The 27,536-nt window shown below is 34.1% G+C and overlaps 1 protein-coding gene and 1 long non-coding RNA gene across 4 annotated transcripts in view; one reads left to right on the forward strand and one right to left on the reverse strand.

Annotated features, from left to right (window-relative positions):
• The window catches only part of LOC140632862 (uncharacterized), an 83,682-nt gene extending 59,811 nt beyond the window's left edge, over window positions 1-23,871 (forward strand). The window contains exons 2-5 of one of the 2 annotated variants that reach the window (XR_012030522.1): window positions 8,247-8,318; window positions 8,958-9,047; window positions 12,363-12,486; window positions 23,718-23,871. This is a non-coding gene — a long non-coding RNA (uncharacterized lncRNA). Of the gene's footprint in view, window positions 1-8,246; window positions 8,319-8,957; window positions 9,048-12,362; window positions 12,839-23,717 lie in introns of those variants that run through there. The other variant, XR_012030521.1, reaches the window with a different exon arrangement.
• Window positions 1-27,536, reverse strand: part of GPR158 (G protein-coupled receptor 158) — a 410,138-nt gene that overhangs the window by 309,956 nt on the left and 72,646 nt on the right. The gene's annotated exons all lie outside the window — the stretch shown is intronic.

A 27,536-nucleotide genomic window follows, 5' to 3' on the forward strand; every position in this document is an offset into this window, starting at 1 on the left:
CACAAAAATTATCAACAGAATATCAGAAAACAAATTTGAGTGTTATACCATAAGGATGATCCATCAAAAATAAGAATATCTAAAATATATAAAGGACTCAGAAAATTAAAAATAAGAAAATAACAACCCAGTTAGAAAATGAGACCAAAAAACTCTGTATAGGAACTTACCTATGAAGATATATGAATGGTAAAAAAGCACATAAAGATATGTTTAATATCATTAGTCCTTAGGGAAATGCAAATAAAAAACCAAAGTACATACCACCACACACCTATCAGACTAGCAAACATTTTTTAAAACTACAAACTGCAACTGCTAGTGAAGATCAAAACAAACAGAATTATCAGCTATTTCTAATAGGAATGCAAAATGATAGAGATATACTGGAAAGCATATCATTTTTTTTAAATGGGTGAAATTAGTTTATCATATGCCAATGCCATTCCTAGTACTTGGCAAGAGAAATAACTATGTTCATACAAAAACTTGTATATGAATATTTACAGCAGCTTTATGTATAATTGTTAAAAACTGGAAACAACCCAAATATCCTTCAACTAGTGAATTGATACACAAACTGGTATAATCATTCAGTTACTTAGCAATAAAAAGAAACAAACTATTAACATATACAATATGAATGAATATCAAATGCATTAAGTCAAATAAAAAAGGCCAGCCACAAAGGGCTAAATACTGTATACTTTCATTTACATGACTTTCCAGAAAAGAAATTTTAGAGAGAGCAGAATCACTGGTTGCCAGTAGTTTTGGGGAGTGGGGAGTAGTTGATTAAAAAGGGCCAACACAAAAAAAATAAAATAAAATAAAGGGCCAACACAATAAAATTTGGGGGAGTGATTGGGCTTTTTTACAACATGATTATGATAGTGGATACTCCATGAATTTATAAAAACTCATAGATATGTATACAAAAAGTTAATTTTGAATGTGTAGAAGAAAAAAATCAGGTACAATTACTCTTACTTGGGCTATATTTCTATATCTACACTAGTATTCTGTGATGAGTATCTTCACAGTTTATACTAAGACTAAAAATGTCACTGGGTATATTGATTAACCTAACTTTAGGTTTTATTTTTCATACTGTCTTCTATTTGATTAATTTTTGCTCATAACTATTTTCTTCCTTCCACCTTCTTTGAGTTTATTCTACTCTTTTCCTAACTTATGCTGGACACTTACCTCATTAATTCTTAGCTTTTTTTTTTTTCTATTATAAGCATTTAAGGCTATCAAGTCATTTCCAAGTGCCACTTTCACTATATCTCAAAATGATGATATGTATTATTTTCACTATTATTTAGTCCTAAGTATATTTTATTTCCATTTTGATTTCTTCTTTTACCCATGAGTTATTTAGAAGTGATTCAACCTATAAAAATACAGAGAGGGGACTGGTTTTGTTTCACTTTGTTTACAGATGACTAACTTAACTGTATGGTCAGTGTATGTGGTATGGACAGTGTAACAGGAATTTTTCAAAATTGGTTAATATGTGATTTATGAATTCATAGCTAACTTTTTAAATGTTTTGTCTGTGACTGAGAAAAATAGTTGCTAGTTTGGAGGTGCAGCATTTGGCATATGTATGTACATTGAGTCAAAGTTCTCAGCTATGTGGTGAATCTTCTATTTTCTTATTAACTATCTGCTTGAACTATTTCCCACCTCTATAGTGGGTTTGTCCATTTCTCCAAGCAGTTCTATTTTTACTTTATATAGTTTAAAACTATTTTATTAGGTACATACAAGTTTAAACTTTTATCTCTTCCTTGATGTAGTGAACCTTTTCTTCTTATATAGTGACTTTCTTTGTAACCAATAGTTTTGGGGGATTGTTTGTTTGGTTGGGTTTTTTTTGCCTTCAAATCTATTTTATCCTACATTAGCTCAGCTTTCTTCTAGTTAGTGTTTGCCTGGAATATCTTTTTCATCCTTATTCTGTCAAACTATCTATGTCCTTGTGTTTTGACTGTGTTTTATCTAAAAAAGAATATAGCTAGACTTTCTATTTTTAATTCAATCTGTCAATCTCTTCTAACATGCAAGTTTGATTTACATTTATATGACTGAAATCTTTTGTCTACGATCTTACTTGCTTTTTTTTTTTACCTAGTTTTTCTATGCTACTGTGGAATTCCTAATGATTTTTCTCCCTTATTCCATTTTTCTCCTGTAATGTATTGGTAGTTGCTTATCAATTTTCTTTTAGTAATTTACATTTTACCATGCATAAAAGACTGAAATTAATCAGTAGTATGACCATCTTGTGGTTAAAATCATGAACCCAGATCAGATCACACGGATTCACATCCTTTCTTACTTCTGTGGCTTCAGGTTGTCAGATCTATCATCTAAAATGGAGATAATATCACTGATTTCATAGGGTTATTAAGGGCCCTAATGTAGGTTAATATGCATATAGCAATCAGAACATGCCTAGTGTATCACAAGCACTAAATTCATGTAAACTAATAGTAGTAGTGGTAGTAAGAGTGGGGGTGTTTTTACCCCTCTCCAAAATCATACAAGCTCAGACCTGACCAATTCTTTTCTAGCGTACATATTTTCATCCAGTATTTGAATTATATAATTTTTTCTAATATCATGAACTATATATTAATATTTTGTACATAAAGCTTAATAATTTCCTAAATATGTACTATTTTCTTTGCTCACCATTTTCCCTTTTCTTTTTTTTCTTCTTTTCTTATCTTTTTCCCTTAAGCATATGCTTCAGAAGTTCCTTTAGTGAAGGTCTACTAATGGCAAATGTTCTCAGCTTGTTATGTGGTTAGCTCTCATTCTTGAAATACAGATTTGCTGGGCACTCAATTACACTTCTTCTCTTTCATTTTGAAGATACTAATTTTCTAGTTATTATTCCTTAGTGTTAGTCATTTTTCACTCAAGGCTACTTATAATATTTTTTTCTTTTTTATTTGATAGTTTTACCATGATATGTCTCAGAGTTTCTTTTTATTTATTTTAAGTGAGATGCTCTCTGTTTTCCTTGATAAAAGAATTTATCTTTTTTCAGTTCTGGAAATTTCTAAGGCATTATTTCTTCAAATATTACCTCCTATTCCGATTTTTTTCAATCTACTAATCTGTAAAACTGTATGTTAATACTTCTAATGTAATTCTCTGTATGTGTGGTTGTCATTTTTACTGTATACTATTTCTCTAAACATAGCCTTTAGGAATTCTGAGGCCTTGGGTGGCAGGTGGTTCTTTAGGAAAGATTTTTACTTGATTCTGCTAAGCACCATATGGGGGCCTCCAAACAAGAATTACTTTAAAACAATGTCTTGGCTTGGATTTTTCCTACTAAGCGGATTACTTAATTAAAGCTCCAGATCCAAATGAGGGAAAACCCAAGGCACGAAGTTGCAAATTCTCAGGAAAGCTTACCTCCCACACCAAATCAAAATTACTAAGGTGTTAGACAGGTTACTTTTACAATGTGCCAGCCAAGTGGAATTTTTTCTAGGCCACTTTCTCTTAAGGGTGCTATCCCTTGGAAGGTCCAATAAATTTAGCCACTTTTTGATGGCCTCAGGTCTAGTTTCCACAGAATTTTCCAGCAGAAAGCTATTAATCCCCAAGACAAATTTCCTGAACCCGGCATTTATTTCCACAGTGATCCGTTTCCAAAATTGCTTACCTTACTGGATTCATTGATTTGGTTTTGTTTATTGTTTATTTTTTACACTTAGAGATTTCCCTTACTTTTTTAGAAAGTCAGCTATTCAATTCAAATTGTTTTTTTAATTTTTTCAGAATATCATATCTATCATTCTTCCAAAGGCAAAAAAGCTTTTTATTTCCTGCAGGAGCTGATAGTGCTATCCTACTCATTACAACTCTGTTCAAAAACTCCCCGTTATTTTTTTTTGAAAAGCTTCAATTAAAATTAATAGGTGGGTGGTGCTTGTTAATACACTGGAGTGGAGTAAAAACTCTCTAGAATATGTGCTTCACCGTTCTTAGCGATTCTATGACAAATATGTTCAAAAATCATTCTACATATCTTCGCTTTTCTTGATTCAAGATCTGGAATTTATTCAGATGAGTTTCTTATTTAAGTTTGTTATAGAGAAAGCATCTCTCTTGATTCAAAATGGTTTCTGTGGTTGGCAGATTCTGTTCTTTGAGACTATCATTTTTCATGCACAGAATGTGACACTTGTCTCATTCATATATTCCTCTTGCTTTATCTCTTTACAGACAAGGTCTAATTATAAGGATTTCTAATTATCTGTTTAGATTAGTGCTCTGAATTTCTTAGCCTCTGTCTAGGTTTTTAGAGTAGTATGATTTTATCACCTTTGCATTTTATACAAAACGGCCTATATCCAAATTTAAACAACTACTCAGGGATCCCTGGGTGGCGCAGTGGTTTGGCGCCTGCCTTTGGCCCAGGGCGCGATCCTGGAGACCCGGGATCGAATCCCACGTCGGGCTCCCTGCATGGAGCCTGCTTCTCCCTCTGCCTGTGTCTCTGCCTCTCTCTCTCTCTCTCACTATCATAAATAAATAAAAATTAAAAAAAAAAAAAGCTTTTAAAAAAAAATAAATAAATAAACAACTACTCAATTGAATTGTCACACAGGAAGGGAAAAGACCTCATTATTGTACCCATTCCACTAGGTACTTTGAATATATCCAACAACTATCAGACAAATATTCTGGAGGAAGAAACAGAAACCAGTTTTACCTTTTTTGTTTGGCTTTTATGTTTGTGTGTGAGCTTTTGCTAAACAAAAACTGAGCAAGACAGAGAAGCATCCAGTATTAATAGCATGTGAGTAGATTCTGCTCAAAGTACAGTAATACTACCATCCACATTTTAATCAACAGTATTCACAATGATCAGTGTTATTATAGTGAATGCTAATTACATGCACCATGCCTTGACACCTATAATAAAGTGTTACCAAATTCAACCTCAAGCAACAGAGATCCAATTCCTCTGAAAGCTACAATTTGCACAAAAGCTCACTCAGTAACAAATGCATTTCTTTAGCTGTTTTCCCAAAAATATACAGTAAATTGAAACAGACTCAGAAAAGCAGTTAGACTATTTAGAACAACAAATGTCCAAGCTACAAAACAATCTGCTGTTCAAAAAAAATTGCAATATACATTTTTATAATAATATGCCCTAAAACGATCAATGGTCTGGAAGTCAGGGTATCTGGATCCCTATTCTAGCTCTACCAACAATTAGGCAGGCGATCTTGAACAAATCACATAGCTTCTCTAAGGCATCCTTTTCTTCACTCATAAAATGACAGAATTGAGCAAAATGATCTAGTTTTCCTTCTAGGTACAAGTTATATGAATTTTTAAAAAAATGTTTGTTTTTTTAAATGCCATTAGCCCTCTAATCATGGTCATTCTTTGAGGACATGTGTGAGCTGAGGCAATGAAAGATGGATAAAAAAAAAAAGCCTGGCAGCATTTAAGTATCAACCATCCACTTCTCAATTTCCCAGTGAAAACCTCTCCAATCTCTCTTTTCCTGGCAGCTTGTGAAAAAAGGGTGTTGAAAAAACTGTTCTTGTTTATCTCTTCCGCTATTGTTGTAGTTGTTAATGAGAGGCTAAAGTGGAAGACGGATGTTTCAAAAGTTCAGTGGGAAAAGGTGTATAAAAGGATAACCATTTAATAAGGTAATGGTTTTCAATGTTTAGTGTTTATTTGAATCACCTGGGATTCTTATTAAATCAGGAATTTAGTAGGTTTGGGAGGGGCCTCAAAATTTGTTTTTGGCACTCCAAATAATTCTCATGAAGGCAGTACTGAACTTTATTTTAGAAACACAAAGCTCAAAATGATGAGAGCTTAACAAAGTTCAAATTATGAAATTTGTCATGAAACTGTGGAACGGTGCCTATAAAACTAGACATTATGAAAATTTTTTAAGATGATTTAAACAAAATCCCAGCACACAATCCTTTAAATACCAAGAAACCATAAGCAAGATTCTAGAACTGAAAATGTTTTTGAATTAGCATAATTTAGTATAATTTTTCCTAAACAAATGGCCCCTAACCACTTTCTCAAACAAGGATAACTTTATATAATTCTTGTAGTATTATTTTCCAGACAATGAAGTTCCTTCTTCTTTGTCACCATAATTCAGCTTTTCTAAAGTTTCACTTCTCAGCACAAGCAAAAGTCAGGGTTTAGAATATAGAATATGAAGAAACTATATTTGCAATTTGGGATTTACTTAATTGACTATAATACATCAAAGAACACAATAAAGGTAGTTTAGTTCATTTCTGTGACACCTGGTAGAACTGAAATACTTCATATCTCTTCAGTGCCTATCTAACCAGTTATATGGTTTTGCTGGCTTGCTAACATCCAAACAAAATTAATTTTTAAAATATGTGCATTAATGGGTTTTTAGATGAATCAAAAAGGTGGGTCATATTCTGACTTCAGAAACGTATTCATCTACTATGGAATTTGATATTTTGCTTTCAGCTGTCACCAACTTCCTTATGATAGTCTTTACCTAGTGAAGACTGAGAAGCTGTTTTACATATCAGACACAATCACCTATGTTGCTAACTAATACAAATTGATTGGAGTATGCATATAAGTTAATCTTTACATAAAATTATCTCTTCAATAAAGTTTTTATGCCCTCTTTATTTCACTACTATTTGGAGACACAGTGAATAATTTACTTTAGAAGAAAGCTATTTTATTATTCACATGTTACAAAGGACTTGGTTGATCATGTGTATGTTTTCTGGATATATGGGGAAATGAGTATCTCCTAAAGAAAAAAGGTTTAGAAAGAGTTGAACAATGAAATCAAAATGATCTTAGGTGTTATGTAAATAACTTTTTTTTTAAGATTTATTTATTTATTTATTCATGATAGACAGAGAGAGAGAGAGAGGCAGAGATACAGGAGGAGGGAGAAGCAGGCTCCATGCCGGGAGCCCGACGTGGGACTCGATCCAGGGACTCCGGGATCGCGCCCTGGGCCAAAGGCAGGCGCTAAACCGCTGAGCCACCCAGGGATCCCCTGTAAATAACTTTAATACAAATGTTGACTTCAATAGCAGAATAATGGCTAGTAGGAGAAAAAAAACATCTCAAGTTTAAATGAACAATCACAAAGGAAGTGGAGCACTACCAACTTGATTCTCTTTCTAAACCACATAAAACAGAAAAATCACATTGCCCAAAAATCATTTTCTTCAATGCACAAAGAAGGTACAGAGGAGGTATAGTGGACTGGAAAGCAAATAAATGCTTTCTCCCTAGTAAGTTCAAGTCCATAGTAGACCTACTTACCCAGACTTCTTGAAGTACTTAAATTGTAGTAGTTAAGTATGAATTATCTCATTTTTCTTATCCCCAAACTATGTTTAAAGTAAGGGAAATGTTATTTTCTACATATAATGGGAAAATAAAACCCAAAAATCATTACTTCATGTTATATATGTAAAAATAGCTAAGATATCAATTTCCTTAAGAAAGTCCTTGAATGTTTTTAGGATAGATTTTTCAACTGTAGCCCATTTATCAAACACACTACTTCTCTCTGTTTAAGAATGAGGATACTGTAGGTACACTGCATAGTCCACTTTCATTCTCCTTTAAGTTAAGAAACATTGCCACTGACAATGAGGTTGCCAGGGCTGGAGGTGTGACTAAAATGGTCTGATGATCACATCCCATGAAGCAAACTAGAAAGCAAAGAGAAGTATATAGGTGACACAGGAGGTGCGCCTCCAAGGAACCAGAAAACAACTACAGTGCTTATAAATAGTGACATAAAAAAATAACTCGGGAATCAGGATATCTGAATTCTAGTCCCAGTTAAGACATATTGTGTGACCTTGGGTAATATACAGCCTTTCCATCTTAAGGAGTTTGCCAGCTCCTATGTCCTCAAACCCCATGAAATTATAATGCTGACATAGGCACGGATCTTATATATAATTCTAGGAGCTCAGTCCTTATTCAAAGCAGTTCTGGATAAAATTTTTAAAGTCTACTACATCCCTGGATAACTCTACTCTCATGCTGCAATTTGAAGGAACATTTGCTGCTCTATTTCTTTGCCTCACAAAGCAGCCAACATTTTTCCTCCAAATTAGGCTTCCCCTCCCCATTCAATCTCTGATTGCTGTGTTTATCCTACTATATTTTGACTGTTTCTATTTCCATTCCATTTTGTACAGGAGGACCAACTTCTGTCTTGATGAATGAATCTCCTGAGAGAAGTAATCCATTTTTATAAACATTCTGGGAAGGTAATTTCCACTCAAAATAGAAAGCTGACATTTGTACATCTTTTTGTCTATATTTATGGATTGACTTAACCATAAAAGCATATAAATGGGAGATGGGGTCTTAAGACAGGATGAAGGCTCAAGAGAAATGGGCAAAGAAAATAAAAACAAAGAAGAGGAAATACGAAATAAATCTTTTGCTAAAGCAGTGAGACACTATACCATCTCTATTATTCAAATATGCACCAAATCAAAAATCTCCTCAGTTAAGAAAATGTGATAGAGAATCAAAACGGCAAATAAGCAAACATTACTAAAAACGATACTTCAGGGCGCCCCAGTGGCTTAGAGGTTTAGCACCGCCTTCAGCCCAGGGCGTGATCCTGGAGACCCAGGATCGAGTCCCACGTCAGCACCCTGCGTGGAGCCTGCTTCTCCCTCTGCCTGTGTTGCCTATCTCTCTCTCTCTCTCTCTCTCTCTCTCTAATAAATAAATAAAATCTTTAAAAAAATACTTCAGAAGTTTAACACGAATTTAGAAAACTCAACCTTAAGTGATTTTAGCTGATTGGAACAGTGCTAAATTACATTAATACAATTGGACTAAGTTATTATATTATCCTGTAGTTCAGAAATGATTCTTTGCCCTCTAATCTATAGGTGCCTTCACTAGCTGGTTCAGACAGCTGCCCTGTGAGCTTTCTTATGGCAAGAAGTATGCAAGCTGGTTTGCTTAAGGTGACTTAAAAGGTATTTGTTATCACCACAGAACAAACTGAGGTAGTGCACTACTGGGTATTTTTGCCCAGGAGAAATGTATCATGATAATGTGATATCCTGATTCTAACTTAAATATTCTGGAGTAGAACCTTGTATAGGCAGCATTCAAAAGTCCTTAGTTTCTATAGCCACATAATAAACCCTTAACTTTACCTGCCATATGACAAATGTGTGGTCAGGGTGAATGGAACATCACACTCCAAGGAACACCACTTAAAACAGACAACTCTCTGAAAATTGGACTGTATGTAAATAAGATACCTTCCTATGATATTTCTTTCATTCAATATTTGAGTGGCTATTATGCTAAGCATTGTGCTAAAAACTGAAGATAAAATTAGGGGCAGAACAGACACATATGGCTGGGAGTTTAATGGAAAAAACAGACACAAGTAAAATCATCACATAAATATGTAGTTTAAAATTATCATAATACTATGAAGAAACATTTGCCATGAGAGCAAATAACAGGAAAATCAAACCTAATATGAAGTCAGAAACTTCTGGAAAGAAATGTTGGCTTGAACAGATTACTGAAGGAGAAAGTGTACTAACTAGATAAGAAACAGGAGAAAGACATCCAAGAAGAGTTAACTGGGCATATAAGTCTCCTGTGGTGTGAATGAGTGTGGAACACTGGAGGAGCTAAAAGAAAACCGAGTCACTCTCGGTAGGGCAAGAGTAAGAGCAATGAGATTAACACACAGCAGTGGACAGGGCCAGATCATGGAGGAACTTCATACATCATGATGAGGATTTTGAACTTCATCCTAACAGTAGTGATGGCATCAAAAACTAAGCAGAGGAATGGTATATCAACCTCCTAACTCTCTTAAGTGCTGGGAAAAGAACAGAGCAGAGGGAACAGCAATGCATATAAAGAAATCCATTAGAAAATTTGAGCTTGGGGTAATTTGAATAGAGGTGCTGCTGAGTAGATATTAAGAAAAGTAGATAAAAATATTTATTAGATAAAATCAACAGGACGGACAAGCTGATGAGGAAGAGGGAGAGATTTGTAGCTTTCCGGCTTGTCCAAGCTGACAGATAGTGGAATCATTCCTTTGCACAGAAAGCATGCAAGAGGACTAGACTAGAACAGAGTGACATTTTGAAGTCAATTTGGGATGTGTTGGGTCTGAGGTGGCTATGGTACATCCAAAAGTAAATGGTTTGTCCACACAAACTTCTGGCTTATTGCCTAGCCTTTCTTGTCTTTCCCCCACCCCTATGTACTAAGTATGCCTTCCACTTTCTATTTTATAGAAAAATTCAACTGTACCAATTCTACTTCCAAACTTAGCTCCAAGTCTCCTCCTACAAATAGGAAAAAAATCAAGGTGTGTAGACACAACAGAAGACCATTTATTCTTCAGAAACACAAAGAACCAATAGAGTTCTTCTGGCAAAACCACTTTCTTTGGAAGGCTCATAGGATTTTGAGGGTTTTTTCCAGTTTTATTAAGATATCATTAACATACATCCCTGTTTAAGGTGTATAGCATAATGATCTGACTTACATATTATCATGAAATGATGACTGCAATAAATTTAGTTAACATCTATTATCTCATATACACACACACAAAAGAAAAAAATAATTTCTCCTTGTGATAAGAAATCTCCTTGTGATCTCCTTATGATATCTTTGTGGTATACTCTCTTAACAGTTTCCCTATATATTATATGGAAGTGTTATTTATAGTCATTATTTTGTACATTACATGTCTAGTGCTTATTTATCTTATACCTGGAAATTTGTACCTTTTACCATCTTACTCCAAGTCCTCCCCCCCACCCCCACGATAACATAAATCTGATCTCTTCTCCTATGAGTCTGGGGATTTTTTTGTTTGTTTAAATTATACATATAAATAAAAATCATCTGGTATTTGTCTTTCTCTAACTTATTTCACTTAGCACAATGTCCTGTAGGTCCAACCATGTTGCAAAGAATTTCCTCATTTTTTATGACTGAAAAATATTCCATTGTGTATCTATACTGTATTTTCTTTATCCATTCATCTGTTGATGGAGATTAGGTTGTTTCCATTTCTTGGCTATTATAAATAATGTTATGAACTTGGGGGTACAGATATCTCTTTGACAGTGTTTCATTTCCTTCAGATATATTCCCAGAAGCAGAATTGCTAGATCATACAGTAATTATATTTTTAATTTTCTGGAGACCTTCCATACAGTTTTTCATACTGGCTGTACTAATTTACAATCCTACTAACAGGGCACAATGGCTCCCTTTTCTTCACATCTTTGCTAACACCTGTTATCTCTTGTCCTTTGATGATGGCCATTCTAATAAGTATGAAGGGATATCTCACTATGGTTTCAACTGTATTACCCAGATGATTAAGGCTTAATGTTATTAATCATCTTCTCATGTACCTGTTGGCCATTCATAATGTCTTCTTTTGAAAAGTGCCTATTCAAGTCCTTTGCCCATTTTCAATTTTGATTATTTTTTTGCTATTGAGTTGTATGAGTTCTTTATATATTTTGGATATTAACCCCTTATGAGATATATGATTTGCAAATATTTTTCCCATTCCATAGGTTGTCTTTTCACTTTGTTCATATAGTCTTTTCATATAGTTTTAAATAGCAATCTTATCTTTTTACTCTGTGTAACAATGTGCAAATTAATTAGCTTTTCCGAGGCTACAATGGAGTGTACCTATCTTTTTACACCTTGATGAACATATGTTTAAAATCTAAAATGTCTAGAATCCACTTCAAATTCCTCTATTTTCCTACATGAGCCATCTGTTCTATTCAGAATAAAATGAATCTTCTAATTAATTAACTAATGTTAAATATCATAAGACATTCATTGATTTGTTTAAAAAAAATGAAATGTCAATGATGTGCCAGATCCTATGTCCAAATATTGAGATCTTAAGGTATACAGTGAAAGTTACATAATCTCCATTTTATAGGTGAAGAAAATGAGACAAGAAAAAATTTTAATGTGCTTAAAATCACAAGTAATTTTTTAAGCAAATTATTGGCAAAAGACCAAAGTCCAGGTTTCTTGGCTCTCACCTTACAGATCATCAGAAACTAAGTAACAAAAGGACATATCAACTTAAATTACTCAGGAATTTCCTACCACAGCTCACAGATTTTTATAAAGTTTCAGTTTACTTGAAAATAATTTACTGAATACCAATGACATTTTATTGACCTTATTTGATCTTCATTGTCAAGGCAAAGGTTGGCAACATGGTTACCTCATGACTAACTTTATTCTTCTATATCCTACTCTAGGTTCTGCCTCCATTTCCAATGTGAACTATAGAAGTATGCATGTAAAAATAGAAATTATGTTGGTGGCCTTCTAGAAGAAAGGGCAGAACTGAAGGAAAAGGTTCTACCTAGAACATACTTCCAGGTGTCATGCTGTCTGCTACTAGCAGATTTTTAATGTCTTTCATTGGGAATACTGATTCATAGCTTTTGGGTGGTTAGCTTAACTGAGGTACAATTTATACACAAAAAAATCACCAACTTTAAGTATATAATTCAATGAATCTTAACAAATATAAATTTGTAAGCTCTTAGGATTACAGATCTCATTTATGAATCTGATTTAATCCACGAAGACTCTCCTTTGAAAAATGCACACATATCTAATATGTTATATAAAATTGCAAACAATTTCACATATATTCTAAAGCTTATCCATGCAACCTCATATATAGATCCTGAGTTAAGAACCTTTGGTCATAGATTAAGTATTCCCTTCTGAGAATTACATTCAAGTAAACATTCTTTTCAGGTTGAACAATTTTTTCTTTATCCTATTCATAAGATAAAGAGTATTCTTTTATCTCACTTGATTAAGTATTCACTTAATCTCATATATAAAGTATTCAGAAAGTTCTGATGTGTAATACAGAAATGTATATTCAGGTTACATTTTTTTTATAAAGGACACTTTCTGCATTTAGTCCATTTGAAAATACGTTTACAAAAACATACTTATGCTTCGGTAGCATAAGGATGGGTCAGTACTCCCCACAATTCTAGTTTGTACAATTTTAAATTATTCTAGTAAATATTTCTAATTGTAGTGGATGACATGATAATAAATGAGGCTAAGTTAAGAAAAACTAACTTTTGTAAAACCTCTCCCTATTTGGGTATTCTGCAATTCAGTTAATTCAAATAATATTTAGATAGCACTTTCTATGTGCAAAGCTAGATTTAGGGGAGGACACACACAAAAGGAATAATTCCCTACTTACCTATTTTCATAAACTATAACCACAAATTTGGGCTCTATCATTAAATATGTAAAAATAACATTACTCTTATTTAGAACAACATGAGGTTCAACCACAAATCTCAAATGAAGAATAGTTTCATCAAGAAAAGCTTGTCAAATTAAAAGACATTTGTAGCAGTGAAATTATGGTGAAGTTATGAACTTCTTTCTTACATACTATTCCAAAACAATCCCATGACAGTGATAACATACAAATCTTCATAAACATTATAAATATCTTTTATATATGATGCTTTTTAAACACCGATTATTTCATTTTAATCACCTTTGCTTTCATACTACAATGCTATAGAAAAGAGGCTTAATTCACATTTGACTGAGATTTAAGGAGGACTAGAGGTTAGAAAGATGAAACAGAAGGGAAGCACTATCTCCCTTAAGCATATTTTCTTAAATGGCCAAATGAAAGGTACTGCTAATTACAGTTTAATCCAAATAAATTAATTAGTCTAGTGTCACAATTAAGATAAGATCATCACTGAATGCAAATTAAACACTTTGAAGTAGATGCCAGATTAAAATCTTTACTTCCATTATCAGGGACAAAAAGGAATTCTCTATGTGATTCTTTCTAGAATCATTCTCACACTCATCATGAAAAAAGTATTTATTAGGGGATCCCTGGGTAGTTCAGCAGTTTAGTGCCTGCCTTTGGTCCAGGATGCGATCCTGGAGTCCCAGGATCGAGTCCCGCGTCGGTTCCCGGCATGAAGCCTGCTTCTCCCTCTGCCTGTGTCTCTGCCTCTCTCTCTCTCTCTGTCTCTCTCTCTCTCTGTGTGTGTGTGTGTGTCTATCACGAATAAATAAATAAATAAATCTTTTTTAAAAAGTATTTATTAGGTTATGAATTGCTCATAGCATTTTAGAAAACATTCTCATTCTGTCATTCAACACATATTTATTGAAGGCAGCTTCTATTTATAGAGTTTATTTGCCAGTCTATGTGCTAAGCTTGTGTTTTATCTCCATAACAAGAAAAAGAAACAAGTTTTTCAGGACGCTTTACACATAAATAGACAATTGAAATTACATTGTATTTGTGTGTAATAGTGGATCCTACTTTGTTTAATTGCATTAAAATCCAGTGATCCAAAGGTTGCCTGGGTGACACAGTTGGTTAAATGGCTGCCTTTGGCTCAGGTCATGATCCAGGATCCTGCTCAACAGGGAATCTGCTTGTCCACCTCCCTCTCCCTCTGCCCCACCCTCACTCTTATTCATGCTCTCTCAAATAAATAAATAAAATCTTTAAAAAAAATCCAGTGATCTATGATATGGCCAATAATATACTACAAATCAATTCTTCTCTCCTGCTCTTCAGATCCATTTGGACTTTTTGTTCCTTCATAGCAAAGGCCTACAAAGGCATTCATTTTACCTTCTATGACACATTGATTATTTCCTGGACACTGGGCATAAAATGCTGAGGAAACATAAACAAGCTTCTACCATCATGCAGTGATCTATAAATGTCCTTAACAAAAGTCCTTAATGATCAGAGCAAAGTTCCTGAATGTGAAGACTGAGCTGAGATCTGAAGGCTGAGTAGGATTACCTAGGAAAAGAGTAGGAGGCTGGAAGGATGGGAAGTGAAGAAAAGATATCAGATATCAGAAAGAATGTGCCCTTAAAAACCCAGTATGGCTGCAACAGAAAAAAAAAAAAAATGAAGAGTGTGGTAAATCACACCAATCTAAGAATATTAATTTTTATTCAAATAATAACGTAGAGCCAATATATGTTTTAAGCAGATTATCATTTTGAAAATATCACTCTGGTAGCAACATAAGGACTGGATTGTTGTGGGGGCAGGAATCAGGAATAGTTCTAAACAAAACCAAAATGAAAATTTTGTTTTCAGAGGCCCCCACTATTCTAGTTCTTCTTTCAAAAAATTCTATCTAGGATCAGCCTGTCTGTAGAATCTGTTTTCCTACCTGTTGTCTTCTCCTTTATAATCAGTTGAAAGGTCTTTCATTCTTTCACTCCTTACTATGAGCTTTCCACAATTAACTAATCAGAGCTCAGTGCTTATAGATCATGAAGCACATCATCTCTCCCAATTCTTGCTGTAAGTCATTATTTTAAGAGAGAATAATATTCTAACTTATTGTATTAAGATAGGTTAGCTTATAATAACCCATTTAAAAAATTAATTTACATTTTAAATTTAATCCTGAAATTCCAGTGGATTTACACAACAAATTTATTTCTCATCCATATTACATGCCCAATTCAAGTCTGTTAAAGACTGCCCTACATGGCCACTTAGGGATCCAAGATATTAGACATTTCTCTACTTTGAAAATGCACTGTTTGGAACACATGTTCTTGTTGACTATAGCAGGAGAAGAGAGAGCATGATATATTTTATGCCAGCAATAAATGCTTCAGCTCAGAAATAGCACACATCATTTCTGTTCACAGCCCATTTTCTATTGACCAGCCCAATACACAGCTCAACTGTAGAGGGGTTGGAAGATACAGTCTTCTATAGGCTTAGAAGAAACGAACTAGATATTAGGAAACATTAACAAAGCTTAATATGTATCAAAACAAAACAAAACCTTTTTAGTCTCCTCAAAAGAATCCCATATTTTAAGACATTCTATCTAGAAGAACAAACACCACCACCACAAACACTGCATTTAAGTATAATTCATTTAAATGAGATACACTGAAAGATTGATAAACACAGACAAAAACAATGTATTGTTTTAAAGCTCTTATCTTGGGTAAATATACTATCTTGGGTAGGCTTCTTGGAATATTAAAAATAGGTCACAGGGTCAATTCTACTTTCAAGCAAGCATAAACCCCATAGATAGCACTACAGATTAGAAAAGGTAGTCTTTTAGATATAACTGTGACAAATTTCAAGAACATTATCTTGGCATATGAAGGATCTGCCTAATACTATTGGCAAAAGTAATCAAAATGAAAAAAACAAGAAAAAAACCCCACTGTGATACTAGTGTAGCAACCCATGTCAAACTCTTCATAGTCCCTTAGTCCCTTCATAGTCCTGGTTTTCTCTGCTAGTAACAAACACCCCAAAGCTTAGGGGCTTCAAACAAGAATATTTTGTTCCCACTCATAGTTCTGCGTGTGGATTGGGATCCCTTAGGTGGCTCTTAGGTAGGTTCTTTTATATAGTTGGCAACCAGATTAACAGTTGGGCCTGGAGTCATGTGAGGGCTTCACTGGTCTAAACACCCTAGATGCTTCCATACTCACATATCTGGTATTTCATCTGGGATAGCTCCAACAGCTGTGAACTGGCCAAATATATATATACATACACACACATATCTATCTTCCCAAATGATTCCTTCAAATGCCTCCCTTGAGCGGCCCTGCAGAATGCAAGTCTCAGGATGAGCTGGACTTCTCACATGGTGCTGGTTTCCCCCAGAGTAAGCGTCCCAAGAAATTAGAAGCTGCAAGGCTTCTTACAACCTGGATTTAAAATATGTACATTATCAGTCTGGTTACAAAGAGCCAGCCCAGATTGAATGTGTAAAAAACTATACAGGGTATAAATACTGGACAGTATGATTCATTGGAAGGGAAGGACTTTTGAAAACTAATTACCACATAACTGGTTTGGGAAATAACAAGTATAGTCAAAAACACCTGATATGTGACAATTAGGGATGGCTTTCTTGAAAATAAACCAGAAATATGTTCAATAAGGTGAAAATTCAGGTCTCCAAATACCCAAAGATAATATTAACCAACAGACAACATTTAAAGATTTTATTTATTTATTTTATTTGAGAGAATGAGTGTGTGTATGTTGTGCACACATGCAGGAGGAGGGGCAGAGGGAGAGAGAGAATTCCAAGCAGACTCTGTGCTGGGCACAGAGCCAGACATGGGGCTCTGTCTCAAAACCCTAAGATCATGACCTGAGCCAAAACCAAGAGTCAGAGGCTTAACTGACTGAGTCAACCAGGTGGTCTTTTCTTTTTATAAGGATTTTATTTGTTTTCTTTTAGAAAGCCAACAGATAATATTTATATAAAATGTATCACGCCATGTATTGGAACTTACAGCGATTTATAGGCACACAGGATCATTGCACAGCAGCAGAACTTTTGAAAAACAGTAAAAAAGGTTCTTTAAACATGAAACAAAATTATAACAGCATCTTTGAAAAGGAGCTATATCTATTAACAACATGTCAGGAAAATAATTTCACAAGATCTGGAAATAAGAGCTTTCTCCTGGTTTCTTTTATCCATACTCCCTTTCTCCTGAAACTCGAACGTAAAATACTGAATAGTGACTCAGAAAGCCTTCCAAAGTGCACTGCAATCATTAATTAGTTATTCCACACAATGTTCCCCTAAGGAGAATAATGATAATTGTCCATTATTATGGAAAGCAATAGCAGGCTTCTAAAGACCAACTTGCTCAAAGAATGTGATTTTTCTCTAAAGCTTTCTAGACCACAACTCTCACCATTAAATCATGAGGAATCTGCCATTCCTAGTTAAGCCATCTGTTCACTCGGGGAGATATCTTCTATCTTGTAGACACTAAAATTAATGTGTTAAACTAATCATTTGCTAATATTGTAGTTAGATTTCTGTTTACTCTACTTGGTTCCAAGCCCTAAAAGATACATAAGAAAGCTCCAGAAAGTGAAACAACTTGTTTTACTTACAGGAAATGTCATGATTACTTCCCCTGAAGAAATAATTATAAATTTATAATTCTGTCACATTTTCAGATCCTCTAAACATTACATTAAAGCTATAAAACATAGTGTTTTAATAACATGCTATGGTTAATTAACATACTCTGACCTAAAATAAAATCTGGTGACAATCCTACCTTTCTGTTTCGCTACATCTGGCCTAGCTGTTCTTGTTATTTATTTTCTCCTTTTTTATTACCTCCAAAGGGAAAAGAGTGGTGGCAGTCATAGTGGTTAAAAGCATGGATCACTTTACAAATAAAACAGAGTGCTTTTCTGAACAAATCTGCATTATTCAAAAAGATAACTGACTCTGCCATGTTAATTGACTCTAATTTATTCCATTGAAATTGCATCATTTTCTGTGCTAAACTATTCATAATCTAAGCATATCACACACTGATTTGCTGAGATTCTGAAACTAGTCTATCAGAATTAATTAGCAAATTAAGAGACTTTGCACTAAAAATTTCTCAGCAGAGGCAAACAAAATTGCATCAGCATACTGTGAAAGATATAAAAGAGAAAACCAGAATGTTAAAGAAAAATAAAACAAGCTGAACATTTTCTTATTCAGTTGACCACAGGTAGAGTAGATTTAGTTACACAAAAAGCATATTAGTTTGAAGAGGACCAAGAGCACTGGAAAACTGTTTTCTGTGAATGTGGTCACCTGGCCTCAGAAATAAAATGTCTGGCTGAGAAAAGTGAAAGGCAGGTGAATAGGAATAGACATGAATCAAAATGGGCAGCCAGGTTTTAAGGAGTTGTTCTTAACCTTGACTTTACAGTGGAATCCTGTGGGAGCTTTAACCATTACTAATGTCTCAGATACTCTAATGTAATTTATCTGGAGTGTGGCCTGAGCATCAGGATTTTTAAAAAGCTTCCCAGGTGGTTTCAATATGCAGCAAAGTTTGAGAGCTACTGATTCAAAGGTTAGCCATGGTCAGGTAGGATACAGCTCAGGACAGGAGGCTATTATCATAAGTAAAATCAAAGGGGAAATACTGGTTTTTGTACAGCAGAATTGATGTTCACAGAATATCCTCTTGGTATAGCCCACCTAAAAATGTTAAATAAAAGATATTAAAATTTTTTCTAATGCATTGCCCATCTGACAAGAAATTAAGAGAATTCCTCAAAGGCCAGAATAAGAATTCACAAATCCTCAGAAATAAATAGCATGGGAACTGGCAGTTGCTTTGAAGTATATGGCAATTCTGGCTAACCCAGACCCTGAGTTCTAATCAGCTACATATAAAAAACAGAAGACAAAGCCAAAGGCCCTTTTAGAGTGATAGGTCAGACTAGAGAAGTCTCGTAAACCTGATGCTTTCAAAGGATGACAGTCTCAGAACATGAGAGTGGGGGGAGAAGAGAAACCCAAAAACTATCCCACCAAAAGAATAATACAAGTCATTGTTAGCCTTAATTCTGGATTCTCTGGGAAAAAAGGGAAAAAAATCTACCCTGCATAGGAATTCATAATAACTGAGTGGCCTAAAAAGTCTTAGGCCAAAAGTTAGTTTGAAGAGCTCCTGAGATGATGGTGACCACACTAGCAAAAGCAAACACAATTCTCTTGAAAGAACACACTTTGATCAAGGCTTAAAAGATATCTACAGATAATATTCTGAGAGAGATGGCCCCACAAGATAAGAAAAAATAAGCTTCTGTGTGAGAGAGTCATAAGGAAAAAAGATAAAGAATCAAACCTAAAACTCTATCAGAAAGCAAATTCCTTGACCTAATAAAGTATATCTTCAAAACAAAAAAATCCCACAAATATCATGCAAAGTAGTGAAAAAGTTGAATCATTCTTTAAAAAGCAAGGAAAATAAAAGGATTCCTATTCTCATTACTCTATTCAATATTGTACTAAAGGCTAGAATAAAATAAAAAATATGAGGAGTGGAAAGAAAACTATAATTGTACAAAGACAATAAACCCCAAAGAAAAGTGTAAGAATTATTGAGAGGGTTGAGTTGGTAAATCAGCATGTAAAATCTGACTGAAATTCTATACATCAACAGTTGTTAGAAAATGCAACTTCTAGATATCATTTACCATAGTAACACCAAAGATAGGTAACGGTAACTAGGAATAAATCTAAAAAGTGATATGCAAGATCTAAGAGAGTATCATAAACCTTAGTGTAAGACTTTAAAGATGACCCTAATAAAAGGAGAGATGAATAGGAATAGGAATACAGTATTCTAATCTTAGTTCTCCCCAAATGGATGTAATACAATTGAATCAAATTCTAAATGGAGTTTTTATAGAACTCAAGTTGATTTTTAAAATTCATGTAGAAAAGAGATAGCCAAAAAAAGCCAAGACACATCTAAAGAAGATCAGGAAGGAGTTTTTGCCCTGCCAGATATCAAACTTTATAATAAAGCTATAATAATTAGGAAGTGGGATTACAGAACAGTAATGAACAACTAAAACAATAAAAAAATATAGAGCCCAGAAGCAGACTCACACATATATGGAAATATTATACAACAGAGCAGACACTGAACATCAGTGGGAAAAAAAAATTTATCTGAGACAATTAGTTACCCATTATCGGGGACTAACACATTACAGTCCATAGACCAAATCCAATAAAGCCTCCTGCTTTTGTAAAAAATTTCATTAAAACACATCCATGCCCATTCATTCAAGTTTTGTCCTTGGCTGCTTTGGGGCTACAACAGGGACTGTATGACCTGAAAAGCCTTAAATATTTACTATTTTGTCCTGTACAGAAAGTTTGCTGACTCCTGATTGATATTAAAAAAAAAAGTTAGAGTGACTATCATAAAAAAAAAAAAAAAAAAGGGATCCCTGGGTGGCGCAGCGGTTTGGCGCCTGCCTTTGGCCCAGGGCGCGATCCTGGAGACCCAGGATCGAATCCCACGTCGGGCTCCCAGTGCGTGGAGCCTGCTTCTCCCTCTGCCTATGTCTCTGCCTCTCTCTCTCTCTCTGTGACTATCATAAAAAAAAAAAAGTTAGAATGAATTCCTACCTCCTGCCATAACAAAAATCACATCCAAGTAGACAACTTAAATAGGAAAGGCAAAATTTTAAAACTCATAGAAGAAACTACAGAAAAATATTTCTATGATTTTGGGGTAAGAAAGGATTTGTTTTAAAAAATGCAAAAAGCACAAATCATAAAAACTTAAAGTTTTTAAATAGTTAATAAAATTAACTTTGATTCCTCAAAGACACTATCAAGACAATTTTTAAAATACAACCCACAATCAGACATAAGATAATCACATTAAGCCACCAAAGGATTTATATATATGATATATAATTAAATCCTACAAATCAATAATATGAGTAACATGAAAGGCAAGTAGAAAAAACAAAATAGTCATTTTACCATGTGGTAGAAACATAAATGATCAATTAACATAAGAATAAAAAGTTTATCTCATTAGTAGGCAGGGAAATGAAAGTTGAAACCACAATGAGATGCCATTTCACATCCTCCATATAAATCAAAATTAAAGAATTAGACAATACCAAAGGCTGTGGATGAGGCAGAGAGCTAGAACTCTCACAACACTGGTGAGAATACAAATTGGTAGAGCCACTTCAGGAAACACTCTGGCACTACAGATAAAAAGGAGAATCTGTCTAGTGTGTGACCCAGCAATTCCTTTACTTAGAGGAATTCTTGCACACATGCACTAGGATATATGTCTAAGAATGTGCTGAAGCACTGTTCTTGATAGACCAAAAAAAAAAAAAAGTAGGAGGAAGGACTGAAAGCAATATAAATGTTCGATGACTACAAAATTGATAAAATATGGTATATATGTACAGTAGAATAGTATGCAACATCAAAATTGAATGAATGAATATATCTATATACATCCATAAGGATAAATATAAAAAACTTTAAAAAATAAATTGAAAAAAATATAAGTATAAATTACAAAAATCAAAACTAAAAATGTTATTGTTCAAAGATATACATATATAATAAACTGTGGAGAACAGCAAAGAAACATTCAAAGGTTTTCTTAAAAATCTCTCTTAGAAAAGAGAATAGGAAGCAGCAAGAAGATGCATTTGGGGAGAAACCAGTATCGAACATTTATTTTAGAAGCTGAATGGTATTTACATGGATCTTTGTATTATTATTGTTGTTGATATTATTGCTAACTCTGTTAAGATACATTCATTTATATGCATACCAGGTTTCATAATAAAAAAGGAAGAGAGGGAGGAAGGGAGAAAGGGAGGGAGAAAGGGAGGAGGTCAGTCAGTCTAGCAGCCATGTTAAAGGCTAAAAGAGGCCTCAGGTCCAATAGACATCTTGTACTGAAGCATTTTTATTTTTTAAACTAGAAAATTAAGATATAGGGATTATTACAGTGCTTATAGTTCAACTAAGTTTTATATTAAGTATATTTTGAATGCAGAAATAAATGAATAGGGATGCCTGAGTGGCTGGCTCAGTGGTTGAGCATCTGCCTTTAGCTCAGGTTGTTGATCCTAGGATCCTGGGATCAAGTCCCACATCAGGCTCCCCACACGGAGCCTGCTTCTCCCTCTGTCTATGTCACTGCCTGTCTCTGTGTGTCTCTTATGAAAAAATAAATAAAATCTTAAAAAAAGAGAAATGAATAAATGAATGAGCAAATTCATGCCTGCACGCTTTATGTAGAGATGATCTAGTAGCCTAAAAGAGAAGTTTCTTATGCCTAGTTTAAGAATCGGCTTAAAGTTTTTTGTCTTAAATGTTTTAGATTTCTCCATTTGGCTCTGGGTACCAAGTGAAATTCTCCGGTAGCTAAAATTTGCTGGAATTAGCTCACTAGACACTAGATTATTTTTATTTCTCAAGTATATAGCCTTGGAATCAACTGGTAAAACCACGTTTTATTTCTATTTTGTAGAATAAGGCATTTACACAACCCTAAAATCCAGAGGCACTAGGAGAGCAAGAGGGGAGAATTTTTCATACTGTTCATTTTCCCTAATCCTGTTGCACAGAAGACAAGGCTTGGTTGAAAGACAAAAAACTTGGGAAACAGTACTAATTGTATGATACACCCATATGAAAATGGACCTACATCATTTGCAAACTGTAGCTAAAAATTAAGGGCCTTCAAAATAAACATTGGTAAAAACTGATGACATAATATGAATACAAAGTGATTTATATTTAATAAGCAGAACAGAAAAATGTTAATACATAAGTATAAAAGATGCTTTCAAAACTTGAGAAATTATTTTGGATAAGTCAGAAAAGGAAAGGAGATAGCAGAGGCAGTTTACTCACTCTATTGATTAAAAAGATAGGATCTCCTATACTTTTAAATGCCCCATCAGCTTTTTCTGGCAACCATGGAATTCTGTTAACCACTGTTAACCACAATTCCTAAGTCTTTTTTTCACACTTATTAAGACATATGCTAAGCCATCTCTATTCACCAATCTGCACCTGAGACAGTGTTTTTCCCTTAGGAAAAACAGCAATGTAGAGCTTTGTATTTATCCCTATCAAACATTATCTCATTAACTTCAGCCAATTGCTTTTATTCTGCTAGAATATTTTTTGGATCTCATTTCTGTAACTATAATACATTTACCAATGCTATTATCTTTGCTTCATCTGTAGATTTGCTGAGCATACGTATATGTTTAACTAAGGCATGGAATAGGATGACCAAGGATGACAACTAAAGCACTCTACTTTTATTTTATTTTATTTTATTTTTATTTTTTTTTAAAGCACTCTACTTTTAAAGATCAGATTCTCCATATGGAATACATGATAAGGTATGCTAAATTCAAACAGATTCCTGGACATTATCTCTAAATAAACACAGATCTTTTTCTAAATATCTTCATATTATTTTCAGGTCATAATAGCAATTTTCTTTTAAAGATTTATTTATTTTATGGGGTGATGGGTGGCTCAGTTGGTCAAGTGTCTGCCTTCAGCTCAGGTCATGATCCCAGGTCAAGCCCCATGTCAGGCTCATTGCTCGATGAAGAGTCGGCTTTTCCCTCTCCCATTCCCCCTCCTTGTGCCTGCTCTCTCTCCGTCAAATAAATAAATAAATATTTTTTTTAAATTATTTATTTTAGAGAGAGCATAGGGGAGGGGCAGAGGGAGAAGGAGACGGGAATTTCAGAAAACTCCATGCTGAACATGGAACCAGATGCAGGGCTCACTCTCACGACCTTGAGTTCATGACTTGGGCCAAGGCTAAGACTTTGAGATACACTGAAGCTATAAGAGGACCTAGGAATAAAACAAAATTCAGCTATCACTTAAAAATTATCTACTGGAAGTAGTACTGCATTAGAGTTGCTCTCAAAGAGCTATTTGCACAGAGAGAGAGATAAAGAGACAGTGACACAGAGAGACAGAGGGGAAGAAAGAATGAATATGAATCATTCAAACAACTGGAGAGGTTGATGAATATAGCATCCAGGAATAGCAGGAGTCCAGACCCATAGAACACTTGATGTCATTACAAAATCTGCAGCAAGAATTTTCAGGAAGTAACAGACTCAGCAGGACTACACCTCAGACTTTCTATGTTGATTTCAAGAACAGCATTAAAGTAGTTGTGCCTCCAAATTTGCTAACTCTCTCGAAAAAGTAGGTTTATAATTTATCTAGTAGTTAGATATTTTTAAAAGAGGAGAAAGTCAGTTTGCTAACACCTTTAGAAATAATCTGTAATCAAACACATTATGCCAATACACTTTCAAAAGCATTTTTAGTCTCTAGACAATCACATACTCAATTGCTTTCTAACAAAAATAACAAGGTATTCTGAATCTAGATCTTTAAAATATGTTGCCTTTCCCACTGCCCTTCTTGAAATTCCTTGTTTTATTGTATGTAATGTAATAATATCAATGCAATAATAGTATTAGAAGTAGAATTTATTTTTTCACATCTAAATTATTTGTTATTTTATAATTTATTGAACTCCTATAGCCTTGTTCTTTTATGAGGCTTTCAGAATTTTCTGATTCAGTGCCTGGCAAAATATCTAAAGAAACTTATACCAACTATTTAAAAAAAAATAAGCAAACCAAAATTCTTTAGTAACAATACTATTTTAAACTAAAACAGTTATGTTTTTGTCGTGCAATAAGAAGCTTTGCTCTTCAGGATCTGCTACATTTTACGTATTTTTAAAAACCTATTTTTAGAGTCAATATTGGCTCATATGGTTTTGCAAATCAATTCATTGTGTTTCATCATAAAAAAATGCTTTTGTCAAGGAATCTTTGTGGGTGTTTCAACAGAATAAAATAACTAACTTACATAAGCAGCCTTGGTTTTCTTAGATAGTATTTTACAAATATAATAAAGAGCCAAAGCCCAAAGTACAGGTGGCAGCATAAATCTTTAAAAACACCATGTTCTTTAGTACTTAGCCACAGAAGTTTTTCATAATCCATAAGTGAATGGCATACAGTAGTCAAAGCTCTTGGATTCATACATTCTTTAACCTTCTGTTGGAAAAAGCAAGCTACATGCTAGTTAGATGAGAGACAATCATTTGGAAATATCAAGAACAGAACTTTGTTTATGGTTTCTACAATTTTACCATTCTGATGTACTAGGTGTGTTGTTGTTGCTGTTGCTGTTGTTTTGAGATCAGAAAGCATTTTACTGACCTGATGGAAAGAGGATATTCACCTAGCAGACCTGGGCAGAGGACCTGCCCTTCCTCCTCACAGATACATTCCTGCAGGCAGTATTTTCAGGGGCCAAATGGGGCCGGGGGAGAAAGCTGCTTTTTCTCCTGCTCCTCTTCCTAGAGGATTGCCTCATTCTTCTGCAATTTTTTACATAATTACTAAATTGGCAAAAAGTAATGGGCAATATTCAGTTTGCTCATTTTGTCCCAAGGCAAATTTCATAATTTCCTATCAAAAGGAAAACTTCTCTTTCTCAGATAGTTATCCTATCAACAAATCAGAGCCACTCTATACATCATTAATGGCAGCACAGCCCAAAAACTATAAACTATAACTGTATATATACAGTTTCATCATGGCTTCATCATGGCTCATATGCTTAGAGCTTCATTCATTGGAAAAATTTATCACATTTTACCAATATCTTCTTCACAGCAGGCTTGTGAAAATTAACATACTTTCTATAATTACCGCTGCTGTTATCAAATAAGATTCTGAGTGACATTACTCATAATAATCAACCTCTTTCCAATCTCCTTAAAGTTGAAAGTAGAACTGTAGATTTAGGATTCCTCTTATTTAAGCTTTCAATGAATGTGAGGATGATTTTTCATAGATCTTTCAAGCATGCAAGCAATATCTCTCAGTATTAGCTTCAATAAGTAATCTTCCCAAGGAGGAACCCCCTGTCCAATTATTCTAATGAAGAAATTAAATTTTAAATTTAGTATAGATTGTTGAAGAAATTATTTTGTGCAAGACTAAGTTTAGGGTTCAAAGGTATTTTAAGGTAATAGTTTGGTGATATATTTGATGAAATAATTTAAAAATCACTAAATAACATGTTGTCATCTTAAGGAAAAGTCACTGTATAGATGACCTTTCCAGGAAGAAGAGAATGGTTCCAGTTAGTACTAGAATGGCGGAAAAAGCAAATCAGATCTTCTAGTACCATTTTTGTTATACATTCTCCAAAATTTCCAAGTTGCCTAAAAGACATCATTGACCCACGCTGAAATATCTCAGGCTTCTGAAGGAATGTTTTCAAAGTTATCAGTTAATGTGGAGACCATTCTTCAATATCTATTAATGGACACATGAATTTCCTCATTAATTGAGCAGAAGACACTGCAGAAAGTATCCTATGTTTGCTAAAGTGCCATATCTAAAAATCCTTAATTATAAGGCAGTTGCATAAAACAGTAACTTTAAATGTATAAAAAGAATTTTATTTCTCTGAAGAAGTCACTAGAAATTAAATGCCAGGTCTCCTAGTATGCAAAAGTTTCTTTACTGAACATTAATTGCTTATGCACTATTTGTTTCACGTATGCTCCTTATCCCCAGTCACAGAGAAACCTCAAGCTCCTAAAAACCAGGTGCTATGTCTTTATCCTTCTATCTCCCATAATGCTTAGTTCACAGCCTTTGAACATGAATATTAAGTTTTAATTTTAAATACTTTTAAATGTTTAGCTTTTTATTGATAGTGTCTCAATCAGAAGTTCAGAAAAATCATTTCTGAAATTAAACTTGAGTCAAATTTTTAGAAAAAGTCCTTGTAGTCATTTAAGAAATCACTATAAATGAGTTTTTCACAAGGAGAGTAGGCCACAGGCTTTACATGAGGTTTAGGGGGCTCATTCACCATCTTTATTAAAGAATTGATCCTCAAAAAATCGATCACTTTAGATTACATTTGTCATCAGGAGAGACATGGCTGTGTACCAAGGGTAGCCCTGCCTGCTAATTTTACTTATTTATTTAT

This window comes from Canis lupus, chromosome 5 (genome assembly GCF_048164855.1).
Source record: "Canis lupus baileyi chromosome 5, mCanLup2.hap1, whole genome shotgun sequence".
NCBI classification, from domain to species: Eukaryota; Metazoa; Chordata; class Mammalia; order Carnivora; family Canidae; genus Canis; species Canis lupus.